The sequence below is a fragment of the Eurosta solidaginis genome, chromosome 2 (genome assembly GCF_040869045.1).
Source record: "Eurosta solidaginis isolate ZX-2024a chromosome 2, ASM4086904v1, whole genome shotgun sequence".
Taxonomy (NCBI): Eukaryota; Metazoa; Arthropoda; class Insecta; order Diptera; family Tephritidae; genus Eurosta; species Eurosta solidaginis.
In genome coordinates, this window is record NC_090320.1 from 2,978,782 (window position 1) to 3,004,389 (window position 25,608).

Here is a 25,608-nt window from a genome sequence, read left to right on the forward strand (position 1 = left end):
TAAGAAATTTTACAATTAAAGTCATTCTAATCTGCAACACACGACTATGATTTGCTTCCTCTTCCTACTTTTTACTACAAAGACACCATATACCACCTAAGTCCATCTCCCCATAGCCCCATTTCCCTTACGCATTTAGTCCAATGTGCTCGCGCAAAATATGAAATTTAAAAAAAAAAAAATGGACATGACGTTCTCTCTTCTCTGGTCATAAATTTCAGTTTTTGCACGCAGAAGCATAAATTTATTTACAACAATTGCTGATTTTACGATTTTTCTGTGCTCATAAGCACGGTCTCATAGAAAAAGTAAATCTTTTTATAAATACTCTTACTGTAGCATACGAGTGGCGAGTGTAGGTTGACGTTATGTGGGGAAGATCCTGTTAAAAATCCGTTAAGCCAAAATTTATGTGTCGCATAAATGACAAATGAAACATTATAAACATAACGGCAGGCAAAAAATGCATGTGCGGATTTTATTAATGGGCTACTTAAAAATTGTGGAATTTACTCTGCTTTTGAAAAAGCAATACAAAACTGGAGATGGATATGAGGAGTTTGAAAGCCCTACAACGAAAGGTAATAAAAATGTATGTAAATAATTGAATTAAATGTGGTTTTAAATTTTTATACAATTTAAAATTGAATTGAAAACTGCAACCAATATTTTGTTAACGCTAAGTTCAATTCTTGACAAAGGCGTGGTTTATGTGACGACGTCAATATTGTCCTATGCAGATTCAATGTTAAGAGGTTGACGTCGACTTATTATTAAAAAGTCGAATTCTTACGTTAAAGCCACATTAAGTCACAACACAGAGATTATAATACGATCGGCGGAGAACTTGTGTCGAGCTTATTGATTGTATTATCTTTTCGAGACTTCAATAGAAACGTAAGCAATTTTCTCGCTCCAGCAAACTCCCCGCAATGAATCGTTCGTTTCTTCGCATTATGTTGAACTATGTTGACATATCCCTATACAGTTGCGTTCGCCTTCATTTTTGACTTAACGCAAAAAACGTAAAGATTGTTTCTAATACCGCTTATTTTCTTATATTCCTTCTACACTATTAACTTAATGAGAATTTACGTTACTACACTTTTATGCCGAGCCGCTCAAACGCTTTCCGATTTGGCGCTGTTGCGGTGACACGTTTTCACATTTTATGCTCAATTACGCTAAGGCTTAAAGGCAAGAACAGCACTAGATATCTGAGAAGGAAAAAATATGACTGCTTGACACTGCATTAAATGGTCATATGAGACGATGAAGAGACATGAGAATTACTTGCTAAGTAGCTATCTTTGTACTTAAAAAAAAAAAATATCACAAGTACTTAGCCCTAGGGGCTAGAAGCTCGGAAAATATACACGGTGATTTTAACTTCTCGTAATCGGTAATGAAATAATTCCGATGACATTTGGAGCAAAACAAAATTGATTTCAATATAGACAAGGAATGGTATGATGATGATGGAAGTTATGGACTACTACCGAAGCTACTTCGGTTAGGGCTGCAACGCGATTTATGGGCTAAGTTGTATATCATAAACATATTTAGCATGACTTTTAATCACCGCAGTGTTCCGTGGCCAAAGAAAGATCTCCAAGTAGTAATAAATAGTTATGTAAATTCAGCTTTCAGTATTTAGTTCATTTTTTTTCAATACCTCCTTATTTCTAGGTATTAAATAAGATTATAACTCTTTACCGACAACTTAAGCTCGTGCACTCACTTACAGTAAAACCCCATTATGTTCACCCCAGCCACGCAAGTAAGTTAGTGGTATTACTTGGCGCATATGCAACTGTTTGTGTCACAAAACTGTCAACACAATAATTGGATTAAAATAAAAATCATATAAATAGTAGCACTACAAAACTTACAATAGAAAGTATTAACGCTTACGCAGATACTTATGTATATTTAAATATATCTGCATTTGTATCTGGTCTAAGTAAAGCAAAACAAAAATCATTTTACGATAGCTTGAGCACTTGACGAGGTGTTTGGCGGTAATATAAAAGAGGTAACAGAAAACCCTACAAAGAGGGTGACAACTTTTCTATACAATCGACAGTAAGTATGTATGTACATATGCATTTATACGGAGCAACCATGCATGTTGAAATATGAGTGGCTGTGCAAAATAAAAAATGAGTAAACAAAAAAAAACATAAAGTGGCAATAAACTGCTTAAAAAGTAACGACAAAAAAAGCTACACGAAGGGAGAAAGCTAAAAGATGAATGTCAGCAAATTGCAAAAAAAAACACGTATTAGACTAAACTTGAGAGTGTGGTCTGCGCGCTACGGGAGAAGGTTAAGGTTGCAGAAGGCTTTCATACTTGTGTGGGAGAGATCGTTTTAACGCTTCAAAAGTGCTTCGAAAGTGATAATGACTTGCTTTAAATAGCAAAAGTTGCCCATATGCAATCTTGCCGTATTAACTTTTATGTATATTGTTGTTGTTGCATGTTTCACATTCTATGTTGCAAACTCGACACCAAAGGTATTAAATAAATTAGCTCCTACTGCATAGATACTTTTCAGCAAAATCTTGTGAAGCATTTTAAGCTAAAACCACATTGGCAATGAAATTTCATACCCACAAGTGCATAACTTTCTAAATTCTAAGTAGAAAAGCTCAGAAAGACTTGAAGATGTGCACTTGTATTGTATCTCTGTTGTTGCTGAATATTAATATATTTGTGGTATAAGTCAAAATTATACTTGAGAAGAATTTGTTAAATATTTAATAATGGATAGGTGTAAAGCAAACGGTTATGTCGGTTCAGTAGATTACGTTGCAATATTCAAGGATGAAATTAATGCGGTAAAGGTGCACCAGCACCCAGAGCAAAAAATATTTAAAATTGCAGAAAAAAGCTTTACTCTTAACTCAATTTCGGGATGCTGCTCTCTAGACTGTTTTGTTCTCTATTCTAAACAAAAAGTTTCAAATAAACGCTCCTAATATTAAAGCTAATGTGAGGTCTCGCATTTTTATTTTTTCTATTCTAGGAAATCAGCCAAAAATGTTTTTCATTTTATACTCAGTTGATCAGAGCTCACAGAGTATATTAACTTTGATTGGATAACGGTTGGTTGTACAGGTATAAAGGAATCGAGATAGATATAGACTTCTATATATCAAAATCATCAGTATCGAAAAAAAATTTGATTGCGCCATGTCCGACCGTCCTTCTGTCCGTTAACACGATAACTTGAGTAAATTTTGAGGTATCTTGATGAAATTTGGTATGTTGGTTCCTGGGCACTCATCTCAGATCGCTATTTAAAATGAACCACGCCCTTTGAAAATACTCATTAACACCATTTGATACACATGTCATACAAACACATTCCAGGGTTACCCTAGTTTCATTTTCCTACATGGTGATTTTCCCTTGATTTTGTCTCAAAAGCTCTCAGCTCAGTATGTAATGTTCGGTTACACCCGAACTTAGCCTTCCTTACTTGTTTCTATTCTAGCAAATCAGCCAAAAAATTTGTATCTTTTTTATTGTAACTTGGTTGTTGTAAATCCTACTTTCAGAAAAGAATATGTCATTTTTTGGTCTAAAGAAGCTGTATAACTCTTTCGTATGCCCTTTTGGGCTCTGGAGTTGTTTTCACAGATTTTTTTCGATAGCTCAACAAATCGAGAAGCATACTTAAGTAAAACTCGTTTAGCAAAGAAAACTATGTATGTACATTAGACTGGGTCGATTTATTAACCGATATCGCGCCATTGATTTTCGATAGGATTTGGGCTCAGGCAAAAAAAGGTTCACTACGCATACCAAAAAAAAATAATTTTCGAGCCTGCGAAATTTCATTTTTTCGTCTTTGATTTTTAAGGTTTTTTTGACGACCTGCTAAAAAAATTTTAATTTGATTGTAAAATTTTCATGTATACCCTGTCCGACCCAAAAATGTCCGCTAAAAACGTTGGCAAAAAAAAAAAAATATTTTTTTTTTCAGAAAACTGTTATCGCCAACGTTTTTAGAGGACATTTTTGGGTCGGTATAAATATGAAAATTTTTTTTGTAGGTTATGAAAAAAATCTTAAAAATCAAAGTCGAAAAAGTCAAAAAAATGAAATTTCGCAGGCTCGAAAATTATTTTTTTGGGTATGCGTAGTGGAACTTGTTTTCCTGAGCCCAAATCCTATCGAAAATCAATGGCGCGATATCGGTTAACTTTCGTCCATACAAATCTACCCACCCTAATGTACATATATGAAATTGGCTTTAGAGTTCTAAAGGTTATTTAGATCGAAATACAGAGCTGTTCTAGAACAAAATAGGAATATATTTATTCTAAAAATCAGATTCCAAACCGGCAAGTAACCAATAACTTCTGGCTTTTTGAGAAGAGCTTCGTAAGCTTCTTATCTCTATGAACCGATACCAACACGTTTTTTTATTTTATTCCTTATTTTTATTGAAAGCGATTTTTTATCGTCGAGTTATCGATTTGTTATTGCCTTGTGCACATGTGTTATCGATTTTATCTTGCACTTTTATCGGAATCTGTTTCGTAACAAACCGACGAGTCGTGGTTAACAAATCGGTCTATTCCGATAACATATCGTTAACCCTTCAATAAATAATGGGTACATTTTTTGGTTATAGATCGATATAACTTTTCGATAACAAATCGATATAATTTCGATAACAAGTTGGTAACAATCCGATAACAAATTGATAACTTTTTGACAACATAACGACAACTAGTCGACGACTTTCCGATAACAAATAGATAGCGCGTCGATAAAAAATCGACAGCTCTTTGACTACCTTTATTGTCCATAGCAAATTTCCATAAAAAATAGATAACCGCCTGTCCTCTTCCTCCCTACGTCCTATTAATTGCTTTCGTGATACTTCGGATCTACCCAGGTAGTTGCTTCTCAGTCTGAACCAAGTGAAATATATACATATAAACCTTGCAACCGTACCCCTAATGGTCCACTAAAACAATGCTGGTATTGATAGTCGGTTTCAGCGCCGTGGGTTAAGATTCTAAAATACGTGAGCCCGGGCTCAGACCCATATAATTTGCTAACTGTTGGCTGGTAGAAACAGGTTGCACGAATCAGCTCCCACTTGGATTTTTAAAACTGCTATGGCTGAAAATCTGTAGCCGAAAATCTTGACAGAAATATTGAAGTGGAGCATGCTGAAAGCTCTTGGTTTTGTTTGATAAATTTTTGATGTTCTAGTCAATGATGCCAAACCGAGGGATTTTCGCCTTTTTGTAAACTTTTTTTAACAAAAAATTTGTTGGTGGGATACAAGGGATGTCGACAGCCTTACTGAACAAAAAGTGGTATATTTCAAAATCTATGCTTTTTTATTGATCAGTTGAACACAAAAATAACCGTTTTTAAGTTTTTAAATGAAAGAGTTAGGGCAATGGCTGATGCCAGAGGAAGATGATCTCAAAACATTCATTATGATATACGATGTAAGCTTTGAGTGTGGCAAATTGTAAATGCTTAGGTTCAGAGAATCATAAAAACATAAAAAATTACACAAAATTCTGCAAGTTCATCGTAGAGGATAGAAAATAAGTGGAGTTCCAGCACTTTAAATCAGACTTCTGTAAATTTAGAAAGTAATAGGCCCGATATGGCGTCGGGTACAGTTAAGGCATGTTTTTCAGTTAAAGTCGAATTGAAATTCTCGCTCGAATGAGGAAAAAAATGGAAGAATCGAACTCGTTTCGTGGAATTCTATTCCTGTTTCTATGGCATCACTGGTACTATTTTCAGCCTTGCAGAGTTTGATTCTGTTCTGTTCATCACGCTGTTCCGTCATTAGAGTTTCTTCACCAAAAAATCTTCGAAGTTATTCTTATTCATTCTATACAAACTCTATAGCACCATTACTTTATATAATACCCAAATAAGACATTGGCAAGACATGTGAGAGAAAATAATTTAGAGCAAAAGTAAGAGGATTATCTGGTAGATGAAAAATCTTTAACATTGAATTCTCGAGTCGGTAAATCCCCAGCGCCATACATGACTAGATGAAGGAGTGAAGTCTAACCCCACAAGTTCAAATAATCACTGCCTTATTGAGAAAAGATGACAACAAATAAAAGTTATTTTTATAAAAGCATCACATAACAACAAAACACATAACTGTTTAGGGGATATATCGTTTTGTGCGAAGCTTTAAATCACTGGTTATGCAAAGGATTAAACTCGCTGTTCTTTGTTGGTGCCTTTATGACAAAACTAAATATATACAACAAAGTGTCATACATTAGCGTGACTTGAATTTAGTTGAACAGAATATAAAGCGGAAAATGATAATGATAGCATAAATAGACAGGCGTAACAAACAAACCGACTAATAAACGGACTGACGTACTGACAGAGCGACAACATAATAACTGAATAAACTATAATAACCTTACCCGCAACAGCATTGGAATATAATGGACTATTCAGACTACTAATGCAACCACAAAGCTGAATAGCTAGCATACCAGCCTATATGACATTTAAACTTCCGACTGATGAAGGACAGCGGTGACAGCAAGTGCAGCAAGGAACGGTTATGAGTAGGTATAATGGGCGAAAATTGTCATTGATAGGCAGGATGAGTAAAGCAAGTATAGCAAACAAAAACAGAAGGATGAACGCAAAGTTGACGTCGAACACAAATACATACACACAATACTAGCAAATAGATCGAGGGCAGGCGCAATGGAATAGTGAAAAAAATATGTTGTGATGGGTCGCGTTTAAACGAGTTGAATTGGCAACACCGGAAACAGGAAAGCTTACTGTCGACATTGTAAGGAAGCAAAAATCCAGAAAATTTACGCTACTACGCATAGACATACATATAGGCAATCGTTACAATTGAAAATATTGTATTAAGGCTGTTACAACGCTGCAAAGGACACGAACAAATGGCTCAGCGCGAATAAGAACTTTTGGAATTGAGATCCATTGCGAGGGTAGGTAAGAAAATAGCGCATAACTTATGACTCAGCATGCGTTAATGGGTGTCCTTTCACGATACCCACACACACACACAATATAAGGTTGAGTGTGACTTGGGTTGAAAACTGGCAATGAGAGCTTGTTGTAGCAAGAGAAAGCGCTTTAGACAGACGGCCATTGAAACAAATGACTGAACGTACTTTTGTATAAAGACACCGGCAGGAAGTTAGACAAAAATATGATGGGCAATTAAGGACAATAAAAGCGATGAACTTGCACGTTGATAAAATAAAGAGTGGCCTTTACTTTTGTTGGTTTGATGTAGACAAATATGCTTATTGCGTGAGCTGGCAATCTGGAGGTGGTTCCAAAGGTGTTGCAAAGTTAATAAAATGCTTGTAAATCCAAGATATGTTGGTGAGATTATATTTTATTGAAAGCAGTTTTTGTTATGATGAATTGTAGTTAATCACGCACTGCTGGGCATACATTTGAGCGAATGACGGTGATTAAATCTGATTGTGTAATAATTTAGGCAAATGTTTAGTGACTAGATTCCAGCACATAAATTTATTGCTGAAACATACATATAAGAATTTTGTTTAATAATAGGCCGAATCTCGTTATGTGTTCGTTGTTTTTCAGGCACTATTTTAAAAGGCTAAAAGTGCCTCATTCTTGTTCATACATACAGCAGTGAAAAAGTAATTTTGGTGGTGATTTTTGTTTTCCAAACTTAAATAAAAAACTTCTATGAATTTTGTAACCACGAAACTACGCAAAACAATTTGGAACCCATTTTCGAAAAAAATTTAAAATTTTTGAAAATGTCAAACTTTTTTTGTTTGGAATTCACTGAAGTTTTCTGAAAAATAACTTAGCTTGGTTTAAAAAAAATTTCTAACATGTAATTCCAAAAAGGAAGCTTCAAGTGAACGACAAATCCTTATTTTAAACAAACCGACCAGCAAAATGAGTTAGCTAGAGCCTACGATTTCTCGAACATGTTCGAGAAAAGATTTCTCGTGAGTCTCGCCTTCTCGCGAGATTCTCGAATCTCGAATTACTCGTAAGGCTCGCGAGCTTCTCGACATTGAATTCAATCGTTTCATTGGCTGTTTTATGTAGAGCTTATGATTTCGTCTGGAGCACAAGCCAAAATGTCCGCAAAACCACAAGTAAAACCCCCGAAATGTATAGAATATTGCCAATGCAGCCACTGAATTGAAAGTCGAGAAGATCGCGAGTATTACGAGTAATTCGAGATTAGAGAATCTCGCCAGCCTTACGAGTAATTCGAGATTCGAGAATCTCGCGAGAAGCAGTGTTCTTGATGTCTCGTTGAAAAATAAAATATCGCGAACAAAATTATATGTATAATAAATATGTTTTGAGTTAAATGTCATTGGAAGCAATATAAACAACAAAAAATTCACAAGTAAAAAAAAAAAAAAACAGGTGTACAAATACTGTCCATACAGCGATTAAGTAAGAATGTCGAGAAGATCGCGAAGTTTACGAGTACTTCGAGACACGAGAATCTCGCGAGAAGTCGAGTTCTCGATTTCTCGGGTCTCGAAAGTCTCGCTTGTGTTCGAGAAGAAATCGTAAGCTCTAGAGTTAACCAAAATTTTTGGGATATATAGATTCATTAAGTCTCACGTATATAAAACAAATCGAGTGGAACAATCTGTGTTCAAATTCTACTACTCGGAGGCTAAAGCGAAGATTTCTGGAAGAGCTTACGATTTCTCGAATTTGTTCGAGAAGAGATTTCTTGCAAGTCTCGGCTTCTCGCGAGTTTCTCGAATTCAATTTAATCGATGCATTGGCTGTTTCATATAGAGCTTATGAAAATTTCCACACAAGCGAACACCACAAGTAGAAAACAACGAAATGCATAGACTACTGCCAATTCAGCGAATAAATTGAGTGTCGAGAAGCTCGCGCGAAAATATTTCCAGATACTCTCGAGCATTGAAATTCTTGCTTGTGCTCGAGAAGAAATCGTAAAGGTCTAATTATACTTACAGCGCATTGCATAACAAAACAGAACATAGCATGTCAAATATAGATCTGATTATATTTTACGTAGCGTACATAGACTATCGCTGACAAGGGCAAACTCACACACAAATAAAGTTAGTATGTAAAAGATACACAAATACAAGCAACCAATATGTTCTACTCTGAGAGTGATGCTAATTTTTCCACTCTTTGCAATAACAATGTTAACAGCACGAATAGTGAGAGTCGCGCGCATAGCGCATACATTGAAATCAAAATTCAACAGACTTGCATGCAATGCAGTGCAATGCACTGCGTAGTCTAAAAGCCCCGACACATAAGCACTTTTTCATATAGATGAGTTTAACACATGATTATGCATTATGAGTAGATTGCGCGTATTTTTATGGAGAACGGTAGAATGAGCGACACTGGCGTCATCTGATATTGAAAAGTAGCCATCTCCCAAATTTTGTTACAAGCAAAGCATAAGAACAAGAATGTGACATTTGTTTTGGTTAAGGGTGTTGACACACTTTGCAAGTGAAATTATTTTTCCCACTGGTTGGTAAATTTTCTAACATTTTTCCCAAGTAAAAACTGTAATATAACAAATGAATACGACGCAAAATATATTAGCAAGTATCTTTGTTGTATAGGGATAATGTTTATACCAGTGCTTTGCGAAATTTTTTATGTGAATGGGCAAGGCGAAATAAACTTCAATTTCCAAGTCTAAAGTTCTTTCATATTTACAAACGCATCATCTTGGTTGGTTGTGGCGATGTTATGGAATGCATAAGCTTGTGTTAAGCGCATCTTTATGAAAAATGTCATTGTGCCACGGCCTTAATCAAGTACACGCAAATCCCATTGAACTGATATTGTTTGTGAGAGCAATGTTGCTGTGCCCTGCTATGCTATGTAAGTATAACTGACCCTTAAGCTTTCATTTATGGTTATGTTCTTGAAATAAACACAACAAAAATAATATAAATTTCAAACAATCAGCGTTATTGTAGAATGCAGAGTCGAAACTAAGCCGCTAAATATCTCGTTGGAGGGATTTAAAAAGACTCGTTGATCAGTGTCGCCTTATTGGATATTGGGTCACAAAACTGTTGAAAAGAACCATAACTTTGTGCAGCGCCATTAAATTTGCCCCACTTCTGCCTCTGTTGAGTTGTATATGCTAATTACATATTTATTTCTGTCTGAGCAACAGGTAATTGAACTTCAATTCAATACATAGCAATAGCAATAGAAATGAATCACTTTTTTCATTCTTTAGCACTTCTTTATTTATTTTTACTCAGAACAAACTCACTCGATACAAGTTAACTTTTTGCTGTGAAAACCGGTTTGACTTCGATTTATTTTTTTTATTCTCTGTTGCATAATTTTTCTAAATTGTATTTTATGCCAGTAACTTCAACATTTGTGACTTGTTTATAGCGGCTAATTAAAATGTTAAACAGAGAAAAAGCAAATAATTTATTGAAAAATGCGGTAAAATTGCGAGTAGTTAGAAAATGATAAACGCGAATTGCATTTGAAATGGCACAAAATATATTAAGTTTTTGAGTTTATAAAATATTATTAGTTAATACAATTTTATGAAAACGATCGCATTTTATTTTTCTTAACCCATTACTGGCTAAAAATATAGTAAACCTACATAACAAAACACCTTGAATTATTTTTTATCGTACGTGTCTTTTGATATTTTTTGTTCATATGCCAAACCTCGTCCAACTGCTTTTTGTTCATTGGCATCATGCAGAAAAAATTTATAACAAAAAGTTCAAGTTCATTGACAAGTGACCGCGTGCCGCCATATTGGCTGTCAGGTTGTACATAAGCAATACACGACCACACCCTACTCCGCGCCCACACAGTGCTTATTATATTTATACAAAGCCACATACAAACAAATACTGCGCACGTACTGTTATTTTGTGACTCGATCACCATTCACAGATCAACTCCAAATTTGGAAACACTCTAACTACGAACAATTTCGCAGCCAGTTTTGGTAACTTGTTCCCTCACACCAAACAAAATAAAACGCAGCAACTACATGTGTTGTACATAACATGACTTAATTTGACAACTTAAATACAGCAATTTATTTATTAACATCTTGGATTTTATTTTCTCATCTTAATTGCTATGATATGCAAATTATTATTAATGAACATTATAATCAAATATATTCAATTTGTTGTTGTAAAAGCTCGTTTTGCAAGTTAAGCAATCAGTGAACAAAAATTTTTATTAAAACAAAAAAAAGAAATCAAAAATTCTTTTAAAAGAAATTAAAAATTCAAATTAAATACATATCTGTATTAGGGTGGGAAAATTTTCATGGCATGGTAATAGTAGAAGGGGGCAGACTACACAAAAAAATCCCTTTAAAAATATGTTAATCTGAAAGTAGGAATTGTTTATCGCCTTATTCTACTTGATCTATACGAACCTAGTATAGTAAGTATGTAGTATACGATTTTTTTTTACAAAACTATGTCGTTGGTTTGAAAACCCCCGAAAAACAGGAACAAATTATTGTTTTAATACTATGGCTCGTTTGCCCAAGGTTAGTCCAGGATAGCCCACTCATTTTCGCTAGCTTACCCTTTGATAAAAAAAAAATTTACGTAATAAAATGTTCAAGCTGTGTGAAGCTGGCACCACAAAACGTGAATTTTTTATTAAAAACTCTGTGGTTCGTTTGCTCAAGACAAGCCTAGGACAACCCAGCCCTTTTCTGTTGGTCCACGCTTAGAAAAAAATTAATTATCGTAAAAGAAATCTTCAAGCTGATAAACTCCAAAAAAAAAAAAAATAATAATGCTTGTTTCCTCGCTGTGGTTCGGTTTCAAAAGATAGCCTAGAATATCCCACCTTTTGTGGATTTATCCTTAAAAAAGCCGCATTGGCAACATGATTCGATATATTGAAATTACAGTTAATCGATATAATTTTGTGGTCTTCTAACTCGATGTAGAAATTTTAAGGAAGATCAATCACGGAGTTTGACATAACATGGCATATGTATGCAAATATTATTCGTAAAGAAACTTAACTACCCTAATATATTAAAAAATTGGTATTCAATGTTTTCCTTTCGTTGTATTTAGTCATCTACAGTTTAATATGCCTGAAATAAATATCTAATCATAGTATTGGAAGTGTCAATATTTGCTTCAAGTATTTTTGGTATGTTCACATTTTTTCATACTTTATTAAGTAGTTTTGCATATAATAGGTACTTTGTTTTAAAGATGACCGAAAAATAAGAACTCACTTAGACTGAATATGCCCATAGTGTTACCCAAATTTGTTTGACGTCCAAACGTAAGAACCTCAATCAGTTTCCAGCATTTATGTTTTAGAATAACTCCGTCCTCTTTTGTAAATACTAGAAGTTTTCTAGAACCTAGCTCAATTGCTACCTCGAGACCTGGAAACTCTGCCGTCCCTAATAGTTGGAACCTAGACCTGGCAAGTGCAGGACACGAACACAGAACGTGCTCAACCGCCTCTTCCTATGCCTTGGGATCGACTAGATTCATCTGTACTGCGGAATAGAATAGAAACATGCTGGTAGGTTCATAAAATTCAAAATGACATTAGTTATTTAAATCCATTCTTTGCAAATTTAACTTTATCTAAAAACGAGTTTTTATGTCGCTGATATCGAAACTTGCAGTCGAGTTTTGAAACGGGAAAATAGGAAGCCAAACGTGGTGGACAAATGTTATTTTATCATCTGCTTTGTACTGAACTCCTCTTACGAAATGGTCATACATATATACGCGACATTTGATACGAATAAAAAAAAAGCCTTCAATTAATTCTAAACGAAAGGTTCTGTCTTTACTTAATGTTCGCCAGAAGCGTAAGTTTTTGATATTACGGGTTTTTTTTGCTGAAATCTGAAATTCATGCAAAATTAGTACTGCCTGATAGTAATAATAATTTGAAGTTCTCTATCTTTGTGACTGGGCAACGCTTGGCAAAAATGTAATCTGGTATTAAAATATCCGAATTATCCGGTCTGACAACCCAAGTAAAGGGGATACTTTTGAGCAGGCATGCTTAACGAACGAAACGATATCATTTCGTTACGATAATCAACGCTAATAAACGAAACGAAGTCACTTCGTTTCGTTTATTAACGTTAAGATCGTCAAATTAACGTTAATTTGACGTTCTTAACGTTAATAAACGAAACGAAGTGACTTCGTTTCGTTTATTAGCGTTGATTATCGTAACGAAATGATATCGTTTCGTTCGTTAAGCATGCCTGCTTTTGAGGAAGTTAGGTTAAAATAACTTCTAAAAAGCTGAACCCACGCAAAGAAAAGTGCTGAATAACAACACATAAAAAAATAAAGTGCACTGTTTGCGCTTTTCGGAGTAATATCAAAACTATTTTTGGTGTACTTTCAAACTTAACTTCGAACAAGTAAGGAAGGTTAAGTTCGGGTGTAACCGAACATTACATACTCAGTTGAGAGCTATGGTGACAACATAAGGGAAAATAACCATGTAGGAAAATGAACCGAGGGAAAACCTGGAATATGTTTGTATGACATGTGTATCAAATGAAAGGCATTAAAGAGTATTTTATGAGGGAGTGGGCCATAGTTCTATAGGTGGACGCCATTTAGGGATATAGCCATAAAGGTGGATCAGGGTTGACTCTAGAATGCGTTTGTACGATATGGGTATCAAATGAAAGGTGTTAATGATTATTTTAAAAGGGAGTAATCCTTAGTTCCATAGGTGGACGCCGTTTCGAGATATCGCCACAAAGGTGGACCAGGGGTGACTCTAGAATGTGTTTGTACGATATGGGTATCAAATTATAGGTATTAATGAGGGTTTTAAAAGGGAGTGGTGGTTGTTGTATAGGTGGTCGCCTTTTCGAGATATCGCCATAAAGGTGGACCAGGGGTGACTCTAGAATGCGTTTGTACGATATGGGTATCAAATGAAAGGTGTTAATGAGTATTTTAAAAGGGAGTAATCCTTAGTTCCATAGGTGGACGCCGTTTCGAGATATCGCTATAAAGGTGGACCAGGGGTGACCCTAGAATTTGTTTGTTCAATATGGGCATCAAACGAATGGTGTTAATGAGTATTTTAAAAGGGAGTGGGCCTTAGTTCTATAGGTGGATGCCGTTTCGAAATATCGCCAAAAAGGTGGACCAGGGGTGACTCTAGAATGTGTTTGTACGATATGGGTATCAAATTAAAGGTATTTATGAGGGTTTTAAAAGGGAGTGGTGGTTGTTGTATAGGTGGTCGCCTTTTCGAGATATCGCCATAAAGGTGGACCAGGGGTGACTCTAGAATGCGTTTGTACGATATGGGTATCAAATGAAAGGTGTTTATGAGTATTTTAAAAGGGAGTGGGCCTTAGTTCTATAGGTGTACGCCTTTTCGAGGTATCGCAATAAAGGTGGACCAGGGGTGACTCTAGACTTTGTTTGTACGATATGGGTATCAAATGAAAGGTGTTAATGAGTATTTTTAAAAGGGAGTGGCCTTCGTTCTATAGGTGTTCGCCTTTTCGAGATATCGCCATAAAGGTGGACCAGGGGTGACTTTAGAATATGTTTGTACGATATGGGTATCAAATGAAATGTTTTAATGAGTATTTTAAAAGGGCGTGGGACTTAGTTCTATAGGTGGACGCCTTTTCGAGATATCGCCATAAAGGTGGACCAGGGGTGACTCTAGAATAAGTTTGTACGATATGGGTATCAAATTAAAGGTATTATTGAGAGTTTTAAAAGTGAGTGGTGGTAGTTGTATATGTGAAGGCATTTTCCAGATATCGACCAAAATGTGGACCAGGGTGACCCAGAACATCATCTGTTGGATACCGCTAATTTATTTATATATGTAGTACCTGCCAAGATTTTAAGGGTTTTTTATTTCGCCCTGCAGAACTTTTTTAATTTTCTTCTACTTAATATGGTAGGTGTCACAACCATTTTATAAAGTTTTTTCTAAAGTTATATTTCGCGTCAATAAAACAATCCAATTACCTTACCATGTTTCATCCCTTTTTTCGTATTTGGTATAAAATTATGGCATTTTTTTCATTTTTCGTAATTTTCGATATCGAAATAGTGGGCGTGGTCATAGTCGGATTTCGTTCATTTTTCATACCAAGATAAAGTGAGTTCAAGTAAGCACGTGAACTAAGTTCATTTAAGATATGCCGATTTTTGCTCAAGTTATCGTGTTAACGGCCATGCGGAAGGACAGACGGACGACTGTGTATAAAAACTGGGCGTGGCATAAACCGATTTCGCCCATTTTCACAGGAAACAGTTAACGTTATAAAATCTATTCCCATACCAAATTTCAAAAGGATTGGTTAGTTTTTGTTCGAATTATGGCGTTAAAAGTATCCTAGACAAATTAAATGAAAAAGGGCGGAGCCACGCCCATTTTGAAATTTTCTTTTATTTTTGTATTTTGTTGCACCATATCATTACTGGAGTTGAATGTTGACATAATTTACTTATATACTGTAAAGATTTTGTTAAAATTTTACTTTAAAAAAATTTTTTTTTTTAAAGTAGGCGTGGTCCTTCTCCGATTTTGCTAATTTTTATTGAGCGCACATATAGTAATAGCAGTAACGTTCCTGCCAAAGTTCATCATGATATCTTCAACGACTGCCAAATTACAGCTTGCAAAACTTCTAAATTACCTTCTTTTAAAAGTGGGCGGTGCCACGCCCATTGTCCAAAATTTTACTAATTTTCTATTCTGCGTCATAAGTTCAACTCATCTAACAAGTTTCGTCGCTTTATCTGTCTTTTGTAATGAATTATCGCACTTTTTCGGTTTTTCGAAATTTTCGATATCGAAAAAGTGGGCGTGGTTATAGTCCGATATCGTTCATTTTAAATAGCGATCTGAGATGAGTGCTCAGGAATCTACATACCAAATTTCATCAAGATACCTCAAAATTTACTCAAGTTATCGTGTTAACGGACGGACGGACGGACGGACGGACGGACGGACGGACGGACGGACGGACGGACATGGCTCAATCAAATTTTTTTTCGATCCTGATTATTTTGATATATGGAAGTCTATATCTATCTCAATTCCTTTATATATGTACAACCAACCGTTATCCAATCAAACTTAATATACTCTGTGAGCTCTGCTCAACTGAGTATAAAAAGTGCAATGTGAAAAATTTTGGCAAAATTGAACAGTATTACAGTTTCGGAGTGATGTCAACACTGTCGCTTGTTTTTTGTGTAAGGGCAGATGTGACCAGCAAGCCGCTGTGGTAGCGTGATCCGCTTTTCACACTGAATGTGCTGGGTTGAAGTCCCGGCCGAAGCAACATACACATTTTTTTTTATTGTTATTTTTTAATTTTACATTATCAGCAACCGTCCGGAGCTCTGCTACAGACCAGTGAGTATGACATAAAGGGCGTGGTAGCCTTTATCAGGTCCACATAATGGTTCGAAAAGCAAAGGTAATGGTGGCTTTTCGTAGTAAGACGTCATTCTAAAAGCTTAAGAAAAAGAGATCTGCTTAAATTTGCTATAAATAACTATTTCTTTTTTGACTATGGCATTATTCGTATTCAGACAAACGATGAAAATGTTTCGTTACCATAAAAAAATTATTAACCAACTACGAGCGATAGTTCAAATTTGTAAAGGTATTACTAAATAAATAATCAACATTCTCTAAATTGAATACAACAGATTGTGGCCACAATTGCAATTTTTATTGATATTTTTATTAAATTCCATAAATATTCTCCACGTTTTGAGGTAGAGGGGATCTGACTGTGACAAAAACGTGGAAACAATGTGAACAATTTTTGTAGCGTTTTGTTTTTTACCCACATAGGTATGTATTAGGGATGCCAATTTTTTGGGTTTTTTCCGGGATTTACTTTACAATCCCGGGATCCCGGGATTAGCCCCGGGATTTGGGTACTCATTATTTCGAGCAGGTTTGCTTGAAAAAAACTGAAGAAATAATTTGTGACACTGTCTAACTTAAAAATAAATAGCCAGGAATTGGATTATCACTTAGATTTTTTATTTACTTTAAATGTATTTCATTGGTCAAAAAAAAATATTATACATAAATAGAAAGTTATAAATCATAAATAACTTATTTAGTATTACTTTTTGTTGGTAGTTGAAACTACTTCATGCTCAAAAATTCATTGTATTTTTTTAATGTTATATACCTCACCGAAGTTGCTTTAAGTGCAACCATTATTTTGCAATTTTGACCAACTTTAGTTCAGAAAAATTATTTTGACTAATTTCTTATAAAATAATGTATTTTGACCAAAATTCTTAGGTTTCTTCTCAGTATTTTTAGAATATTTTGGAGTGTGCTTAAAATACTTAAGTTCGTCAGAAAAAATTGCCAAAAATCAGGGAAACTTTTTACGAATTTAAGAGTAACACCCCATTATACTAGAATTAAATGGGCAACAAAACTGCATACTCAAAAAAATTCTGAGAAAAAACTTAAGAATTTTTATAAAAATCTGAGCAATTTTGCGAATTTTGCATACATTTTTAAAATGAATTCTATGGTTTCTATATTAGATCCTGATAAGTACATTTTTTTATATCCGGGATCCCGGATTGGCATCGCTAGTATGTATGTATGATTTTTATTTTTATTTTATGAAACCTGGTGAATCCGCGTTGTTGTTGATGAGTTTTTAATAAAGCTTTATTAAAGTTGCAAAGAAAAAATAATAATAATATCATATGCATAACGAATTGAAATTTATTGACGGTAGAGAGGGAGATGAAGGGCTTATAAATGATTTTTTCAAACAAAGCTACCTGCTTCTATTGTATTTGGATGTTTTCAATTTGCAATTTTTTGCTTTTTTTTAAATAAATTGTTATTTATAATATAAAAAGGTTTACCTTTATATATTATTGTGGCTTCGGGGGATTTGTCTTTATTTGTAAAAAGCAAGTGTAGGCAGATGATTGACTGCCGAGGCGATTTTAGCTGCTTTTAGTGGCATTTTTTAATTGTTGTTTATTCATTTTTTTAATAAATAAAATAAATTAACACATACATATGCACTTATTAAGAACTAAATAAGCGATTCATGAAATTTTATGAATAAATCGGCACAAAACACGAATTAAGTAAAATTAGCAAAATAAAAAATTATTAAATCAGACTAAAAAATTTGGTAATTAAATCATAAAAAATTAATTAATTGAAATTAAAAAAAAAAAACTCAAAAACAAAAAAATTATTGTCAGAAGTGGGATTCGAACCCACGCCCTCAGAGAGGACCAGAACGCTCTGCTTCACAACCCGTGACTACACAGGCAAGTATTTACACTTGAGTCTGGCGCCTTAGACCGCTCGGCCATCCTGACATATATGAAACGATTGCCAAATGTGCTACACAACACAGCGATGAGCTGGCAGCTGGCAGCTGGCAGTTTCTGCGATAAAACACACACAAAATGCTACGAAATGCGATGAGAGCGTGAATATTGAGAAATTGTGAGAGGGAAGAAAAAGAAAAATAAAGGTACGAAAAAAAATATAGCAGATTGGCTATACATACGTGTGTACATATGATTTATAAATAACATTCTCACAAATGAGGTGAGAGAGAGAAAAAGTGGAATGACTTGAATCTTGTGGTGTATTATGATTTAATTATTTAGTGTTTTAATTGAAAGCCAGATATTTGATTATTTGTATTTAACTAAATAAAGGGCACAGAACACATTGCACCGACTAGTTTTTTTTAATGATTTTAAATAAATAATGATTTTATATAATAAATTGTATCGCAGTACATTTCTTGATATTATTTGATTGGAATTAAATTTCTTTGCTATCAGTAATTTCCACAAATTTGTCTTTAAAACATTTATTCATTACATTTATTGAATTCTGACCATTTTCCATGAATTTACACTTCATTGTTTTCAAAATGCATATTGCATTTTCTTATGAGATCCAGTAATTGCATTTATCAATTATCTTAAAACTTTTGAACCGCTTATCTAATCACAGTTGTTGCCATCTCGATATATTTACAACATGCTGTTCTACGAAAGTAACGACTTTGTTGTCATGAAACTAAAACCCAACCAAACCCACATGCAATTAAGAAAATTGCACACAACTAAAAGCAAGGAAGGGAAGAAGAAAAATGAATGCCGAATAGAAAATACAACGGCTTTCAATAAGAAGCACTATCAAGAGTGAAGGTGGAGAGAAACGAGAGCAAACGGTCTAGTAAAACAATAACAATTGGAGGTTGGAGCGTTTTGTAGAATTCCATGCAAGTGTCGGGGTTGAGACTTTTACATACGGTTCACGAAGCTCACTGCAACCTGAGAAAATGTGTGAAGGCGAAAACTTGGCAAGACAAAATCAGTACGTTCTTCTTCTACGATTAGGAGACTCGCCGAAGCTTTCCGGTAATTTTGTTGATGTTGGTGGTGCTTTGCCGGATATTGATCCGGTAGATTCCGGAAAGTAGCACCATTGAGGCACTAGCATAACTAACGTGGGAACGATTTGAATTAACCCCGCTGAACCTTCTAGGTCACCCAACCCCCCAATGAGGAGCTTGGAGTCGCCAAAATCTCGCCTGCTAAATAAATCGTATTCGCCACGGGTAGGGGAGGTTGACAATTGGGTTAGAGAAGCTATGATTTGCCCTGACAACCCTTTAGAAGAGTTGTATCGCACACCAGTACAATCAGTATCCGACTTAATCGCTGGAGGGTCGGCAACGTCTGACCACCATAAGATGCGGCTGCAAGCGGGTGTCTGTCTACGAGCAATCCGAAAAACGAAGTATCAGCTCTCATCTCTCAGTATCTCTCTCATCAACGCTGTTGGTAGCCACAATTTCTAAATGGTAAAGTGCTTCGTTTATTTGGGAACCAAAATTAACACAAGCAACAATTCCAGCATAGAAATCTGAGAAGAATCACAGTTACAAAAAAACTGCTAATTTTGACTAAGTAAGGCAAACGAAAATAATGCTCTCCAAGTCCCAGAAGAAGCATGTGCGCAGACAACATCAGATGAGACGGACCTAGAAGTGTTCGAGAGAAAAGTTCTTCGAAAGATTTACGAATCTCTACGCGTTGGTGACGACAAGTATACAAGAAAATTTAAGGATGAGTTGTATACGCTTTATGCAGACATTAACATGATCCAATGAATTAAAATACAGCGACTACACTGGCCTACCCATGTTATGCGAATGGAAAAAGTTGTCCGAAGTTGCCTATGCAAGCAAAGAAAAACGGCGGTCCCCACTCCGCTGAAAGGATCAGGTGGAAAAATGATTTCCAATGGTCGAAAAAGCGACTGGCACATCAAGAAACATTTTTGATAATGTCGCTGTATGGAATAACAATTAAGATATTCCATCCTATCCTAAAGTGACGTAAAATTCAAACCTGAACTAAAAACTTAAAATCATCGCAGTTCAGTTCGTAAATAGATACATGAAAGCCGCGTCGAGGTAATATTCATAATATACCGCCCTACTCACTGGCAATAATCACATTATCTTAGGCGATTTCAATGCCCATCACGATCTATGGCATTCAAACTTGCAGGCAGACAGTAGGGGTGAGATGCTGGCGGATCAAATTGAAGAAACGACGTTCTGCACATTAAAGGGAGACGCCCCCACACGTAAGGTAGGAAGCTGTCACAGTTCGCCGGATATATCATTCGTGAGCGCAGGACTCGTAAACTGCGTCAACTGGCAGCCGATGGTAACAATGACATTCGACCACCTGCCTATACTTATTTCGCTCGAGCGCACCGCCGACTTCATCGTCACGGAAAAACGCACTTTCATAAACTTTAAAAAAGGAAAGTGGGACGAATACAAATCCTTTACAGACAACCGCTTAACTGCCCTCCCCATCTCGACTGATGCTCGCCAAGGGGAGCGTGCTTTCCGCAAGGTCATTGACTCCGGATCGGCTCGCTTCATCGGCTCGCTTCATTCCCGTCGGTAGAATTCACGAAATTCGGCCTCACTTTCCGGCGGAGGCCGCAAATTCAGCGAGAGAACGTGACCTTATAAGACAGCTCGATCCCCGGCGACCCCGCTTCCCAAAACAGTCGGTTCTATGTACCGGAGCGTTTCGGGATTTTTCCCGACCAAGGACTGTCATTTCTGTAACCACTGCTACAACAACAACATCCCGGCGACCCCGAAATAAGGGATATAAACCAACGCATCAGATTGCTTGTGGATGAACACAAGCGGGCGAAATGGGAGGAGCACCTAAGCGGTTGTAACCTCTCTGCCGGTGTAGGTGAACTTTGGTCCACCGTAAAGTCCCTAACGAATCCGTCTAAGCACAATGACACAATTTCCATCGCCTTTGGCGATAAAGTGCTGTCGGATGCGAAAAAATGCGCGAGCGCTTTCTGCCGTCAATTTATAATGCATTCTACGGTCGACCAAGATAGACGGAGGGCCAACAGACGTGCACATAAATATAAATTCAGCGTGTCTCCAATTACCATCACCGCCAAAGAGGTTGAGGATACCATCGGTCATGCTAAACTATCCAAAGCAGTGGGTCCAGACGGGATAGCCATGCCGATGCTTAAAAGCCTAGGGAAAGAGGGTTTCAAATATTTAGCACATGTCTTCAACCTGTCTCTTTCCACCTTTATCATTCCCGAAAAATAGAAAATGGCCAAGGTGCTTCGCCATTGATCCACCCTTTCCACTATCTCGTAGCGAGTAGTCAAAAACTGATCCATTTGGGACCAGTTCGGTAGGTCTCTTCTGGAGCTTAAAGATTGCTCCCAAAGCGCAACTGTATTTTCCGGCAGTTTTGAGGTTACCAGATATATTAATATGGGGTCCCAACTGTCTGTCGAGACTTGTTGGGTTGCTAATATCTGGAGACAGTTATTAACGGAGGATTGCAATCGCTGGATGTCTTCGCTGTTTTCAGTCGGAATGGGCTTGAGGGTCATGAGGGCTTTGATTTGGTTGTCGACCAGGACTCTTTTATTTTCATAACGGGATTTAAGAGCTTCCCAAGCCAGAGCAAAGTTGTCATCACTCAGTGGAAATTGTTTTACTATCTGGCCGGCTTTTCCTTGGGTTTTGTACCTGAGGTGGTACAGTTTTTGGGCGCTCGAGAGTTTGGGGTGGTTGATATAGACCGCCGTGAACATGTCACGGAAGGACGGCCATTGATCATAACTCCCGTAAAATACTTCGGTGTCACAGGCGGGTACCTTGAGGTGCATCCCGGAACTTTCTTGGGGAGTGGTAGTTGTAGTGGGGACGGTATTGCTTAGTACCCTTAGCTGGAGCTGATCGCCTATTCTTGCCTTTGTGTCTTCATATGCTATAAGACAGGCGCGGTATTTATTGAAGGCTGAGGCCTTAAAGTTTTCGGGAAGGTCGTTGTCATCTGACTCTACGACGGCGTCATATGCGCTCTGTACCCTTTCCCAGAACACATCTATATTTTTATCTTTTATTTTTAGGGATGCTTCGGTGTTATCTTGGATCTCGGTTGTGCCGAACCGAGCGCAGTAATCCGAAAAGAGATCCGTTTCGGATATAAATTTATTTTCGACCACGGTAGCCATTCTAAAAAAGGACTTGCTTAGTTTTACTTTAGCTATTTTGGGAATTTTTTGGGACTGCCTGGTGTTTATTTATGAGGGAATACCAAAGGCAGAAGCTTTCCTATCGGTCAAGAGTGGGTAGGTTAGGACCAGTTAGATTAATTGGGAGTAGTCTGAGACCAGTTGGGATGACCTGCAGAATTTGCTGCTGGGTATTTCAGACTATGTGAAAGTGGCCGAATTTTTTGCTGGGTATGGGTATCGTCAACAATGTAAATGTGGAGATATGTATTTAATTTATACCGCAAGGGACTCAAGTATTACAGGGCAATGAGCTAACTTTGTGCAAGTGTGTGTGGGATTTGCCTCGAAATTTTTTAATGCACCGCTTTTACGTACAGGTGTATATGGGGGTGATACTGTATATATATATATATATATAGATGTATTTTTGGCGGGAAATTATAATTCTGGCGGGAGAAATTTGGATTTGGCGGGAGCCACCAAATTTTAGTCGGGGGATATACGTAATGTATGTACGTGTTTTTTATATTATTGAAAAACGCTGGTTCCGTCAATGGCGACGAAGGACCATTAGTTACTCGAGACTTACCCGGGTATTTCGGTGGATTGCCGCTTTGTGTAAATGGTTGGTGATGATGGTCTGGTGGTGTTGTGCTGCTACGCGGACACTTCGCTGGCGCTGTGTTGAATGCGTCGATTTATCCTGGTTAGCGATGCGTGACTTTCGCTTACAGCTTGATTTGAACTCTTTATTGATCTGCTTTGAAGATTTTGTAGGTACTTCGTATATGAATACACTCAGCACTTTGTAGGTTGCCCCAATTTATGGCACTTAACGGAAACAACAATTATTTATTTTGCTCGGTACTGGTTTGTCTTAAACACTTTTATGGAGCTATGTATTCTAGAATCAATCGTTTGCGGAGAACCTTTTCGATACAGAAATCAGATAACAACTTTGCGTATTTGCGCTAGATTTATTATAAACTGCGGATTGTCGAATTACAATACTTTTTTGATTATAATAATATAAAAGAAAATAAAACCGGGGATTTGCAGAGCACAAAATGAAAATTTGCAATTTACAACAAGCTAAGAAAATTAAGCAATGGCCAAAAAGGTGGTGGTTTTTTTTTGACAGATGGCGATCATGCCAGATCGCCATCCTGTCCTTGCGGCGAATTACATTTGGTGGATTTTCGCGGTGGAGGCTGCCACACGTCCATTAGTGTTCCCAATAGGGAATTTAAAGGGTAAATACAATTCATGGATTATGCGGGTAATTCACTCTAATACAATTCCATAATAAAATACAGTACAAGATACGGAATATATATAAATTCATCGATATACGTATGTACAAGGGGGAGATGGGGCGAGTGGCAGCCTACGCCGCGTAAACACCTGGGAAACCAGCTAACATAGGAGAGTCATATCGCCCGGTATATCTCCTATCGCCAGTAGCCAAGACGCTTGAAGCCATTTTGCTCCCCTACTTCAAAGCAAATTCAGCATGGCTTTAGAAAACTCCATAGCACCACCACCGCGCTAAATGCCACCCAGATAAATTGCGGTTTAAATCCAAACCCCACCATAGAACAGTGCTCGTTGCGCTAGACCTATCAAAAGCTTTTGATACGGTCAACCATGGCACGTTACTGCAAGACCTGGAAGGTTTTACCCTTCCCCAAGTCTTAAAAAGTGGACCGCAAATTATCTGGGTGGTCGGCATGCACCGGTGCAATTTAGAAACGAAACATCAAAACCAAGAATAATTAAACAAGAGGTGCCACAGGGTGGTGTCCTATCCCCACTTTTGTTTAACTTCTACACAAAAAAGCTACCTTCGCCACCAGAAGGAGTTACTATCGTTTCTTACGCCGATGATTGCACAATAATGGCCACAGGTCCAGGCCCACAGATCGATGAGCTTTGCAACAGAATAAAGGGCTACCTCCCTGAGATCTCCAGTTTTTTTACCTCGCGAAACCTGGCATTATCACCGACTAAATCCTACGCGACCTTGTTTAAAACATGGACGTCCCAAATGTCGACCATTTTGAACATCCACGTCGATGGCACTACGCTACCGACTGTCCTACACACCAAAATCTTGTGTGTGACGTTTGATCAGGATCTACATTTTGATGAGTATGCAGCCGCAATTGTACCGAAAATCCAGAGTATAAGGAATAAGCTACAGGCCTGCCAAAATACTGCTCTCAGAACCGCCATCGGTTGTCTTCTTATGTCCCCAGAACACCATCTACATAATGAGACGAGAATACTCCCCATCAGGGAGAGAAATGAGATGCTAACCAAAGAGTTCCTGTTGAATACCCAGAAACCAGGGCAGCCCAACAGACCTCTGATTGATGAGCCAAAACCGCCCATGGGCTTAAGGAGTCATCTCCGTAAGCATTATGAGGAAATACGGCACCTGAGAACTCAGCCGTATGAAGCAAAAAAACACAAGCAGGTCCTAGGTGGAGTCCACAAACAGGCGTCGGACCTTTATACCAGGAATTGCCCGGTGAATCCAGTACTCAAATAACAGTACCCAAAACTTGCGAAAGAGGAACGCACACTGCCCAGGGAAACGCGAGTCCCTCTAGCTCAACTTCGATCTGGATACTGTAACAGGTTAAACTCTTACCTATCCAGAATCAACCCCGACATACAAAATGTATGCCCCGCTTGTAATGTGTCCCACATGACACCAACCATCTCTTTAGCTGTAATGTGGAACCAACGCCTCTAACACCCCTCTCATTATGGTCCACCCCTGTTAAGTTTCCTCCACCCCCTACAAGGTTCCTTGGACTCCCGTTAGAGCATATCGATGACAATTTTTGATCGGTCGCACCTATTGGATGGGACGAAGCACTGCTACAACAACACCAACAACAACAACAACAGGTAATATTCAGACACTAAGCTATTCTTCAAAGCTT

At 37.1% G+C, this 25,608-nt stretch overlaps 1 protein-coding gene and 1 non-coding gene across 2 annotated transcripts in view; both read right to left on the reverse strand.

Moving 5' to 3' along the window:
• LOC137239114 (centaurin-gamma-1A-like) overlaps window positions 1-25,608 on the reverse strand; it is a 455,958-nt gene that overhangs the window by 277,562 nt on the left and 152,788 nt on the right. The window lies entirely within an intron of this gene.
• On the reverse strand, window positions 18,289-18,414 carry TRNAL-CAA (transfer RNA leucine (anticodon CAA)). Its single transcript has 2 exons — window positions 18,377-18,414; window positions 18,289-18,333 (listed from the first exon to the last, which is right to left on the reverse strand). It is a non-coding gene; the product is annotated as a tRNA-Leu (tRNA).